Genomic DNA, 2,500 nt, shown 5'->3' with positions numbered 1-2,500 from the left:
GGGATTTAAAGGAGGAAGTGGAGAAGCATATAGAAGAGGGGAGAGGGAACGAACGGGAGGGAGAGCAATGGAATGGAAACAGGGGGGAATGAATAAGATAAATGGGGAAGAGAGAGAGAGAGAGAGAGAGAGAGAGAGAGAGAGAGAGAGAGAGAGAGAGAGAGAGAGAGAGAGAGAGAGAGAGAGAGAGAGAGGGAGAGAGAGAGAGAGAGAGAGAGAGAGAGAATGAGAGAGAGAGAGAGAGAGAGAGAGAGAGAGAGAGAGAGAGAGAGAGAGAGAGAGAGAGAGAGAGAGAGAGAGAGAGAGAGAGAGAGAGAGAGAAAGAAAGAGAGAGAACACAGATAAAAAGACAAAGAAAAACAAGAGAATCAGACTGACAGCACGAAAACCAACAAGTGAACAAGCAGTAAAGAATTCACGCGCGCGGGAGCCAAGCAGCAAGGAAGAATAAAGACAAGGTTAAGAAAAAAAAAGAGGAAAAAAAAGAATGGCCAAAATAGTGAATAAAAAAAGGAAATAGAAGCTTTAAATAATAACAGAGAAGGAAGAGGTGGTGGAGGTTGGGAGAGGGAGTGTGGGGGGAGAGGGAGTGTGTGTGGGGGGGGAGTGCGGTGACGGAGGGGGAAGGGGGGGGGCGTGAGGGGGTGGGGGGAGTAGTAAGGGTGCGGAGAAGATGGAGAAGAGGGAGAAGGAAAGGGAGGAGATGGAAGAAAGAGAGGGGGGAGAGGGAGGAAAAGCATGATGAATAGAAGGAGAAAACTGAGGGAGATTAAGAAAGGTGGAAGGAGAAGATGAAGGGGCTGGAGGGGGGAAGTGGGGGTAGGGAAGAGGGGGTGGGGAGTGGTCACGATCGATCTGGTGACCGTCACTACTCCAGCGATGTGGGGAGGGGGTGAGGTGGGGGGTGGGGGTGAGTGAGTCGCCACCACCACACCTCCATCTGTTTATTTGTGTATTTCCTTAGCCACGGCGTTGCGAGAATTACCCCCCCCCCTCCTTACCCCACTCAGGACGACCCCTCTCCCTCCCTTCCCCCCCCGTTCTGCATTCTTCTCTTTCCCCTCTCCTCCCCTCTCCCTTCTCCCTCCCCTCTTACCTTCGTGTTATTTTTTATCCGTCTCTTTCTTCTTCCTTTCCAAGTTCAAGGTTATATTTTTTTTTATCCCTAGTACTTTCACGACAATGAAAATAAAGGTGATAGCAGGGAAGAGGATAAAAAGATTGTAAATATGATACTATTTATATTGCGATAAAATGATGATGATAAACTTCCTAATAATTTTAAAGTTAGTAACGTTGACAATATTGGTAATGGTAGTTATCATAAGTATAGAAAAAATATATATATTGTCATTATAATTGTCGTTATTACTCTTATCACTATTGTTATCATTATCATTATTATTATTATTATCATTATCATAATCATCATCAACATCATTATTATCATCATTATTATTATTCCTACTATCATTATCATCATTATTATTACTATCATCAGCATTATTATCGTTATTATTGTAATTATTACCATTATTATCATTATAATAGTTATTATCATCATTATCATAATTTATATCATTATTGCCATTACCATGATTATTATCATTCTTCTTCTTCTACTGTTATTATCATCACCGATATTAGCATTATTATGATGATCATAATTATTACCATTATATTAATGTTACCATTATACTACCTTTGCTATTATCATTATGATCACTACAGTTATCATTATCATCATTATTATCATAATCTATAATCTTCCTGTTGCTACTTTCATATTCATTACCTTCATCATCACTGATATTTGTTGCTATTGATACCCTCGGCCGCCGTGGTGCAGGTATAACGCCCGCGGTCGGTCACACATCGCGCGAGTTCGAATCCTGCTCAAGGGGTCCGGGATGAAAAGGAAAGGCGCCCACTCGGGGTATCGGTCTCCAGCTGCCAACACCACAGTCCCTCGAAAGAAATCACCGTCCATAGCCCTGGCGAGGGAGTTCGTGGTGTAAAACCGGATCATTAATATCATCTTCCCTCTTAACGTTATTATAAACATCATTATCATTGTTATAATGACCTTCATGATGGTGGTGATGAGTATGGTGTTATAACTACCATTCCTAATTTCAATTACTGTCTGTCCTTATTGATATAAACCCCTACAACAGTAACCACAACCGATAGGCAAGGAAATTGACATCCGAACTTTGCAACAGTGCAGCAACAATTTCCGCCTCCGTCAGACCGCAATCAACCTGCCATTGCATCCCGTGTTGCAGTTTCTATAATCAGCGCGGCTCTCTCAGCAGGTCAGGGGGTGTGGTAGGCAGGGGAGGAAGGGGAAGGGGAAGCAAGGAGATCGATACTATTCCCTCCCCTCTCGCCCACCTGCACCTCCTACTCACCTACCCACTAACGCATCCGCCCACCTACCCACCTACCCACCTACTCGCCCACCCAGCCCACCAGATCAAACTATTACCCTCCTCAC

The sequence above is a fragment of the Penaeus chinensis genome, chromosome 36, assembly GCF_019202785.1.
Source record: "Penaeus chinensis breed Huanghai No. 1 chromosome 36, ASM1920278v2, whole genome shotgun sequence".
Taxonomy (NCBI): Eukaryota; Metazoa; Arthropoda; class Malacostraca; order Decapoda; family Penaeidae; genus Penaeus; species Penaeus chinensis.
This window is presented reverse-complemented; position numbering follows the sequence as displayed.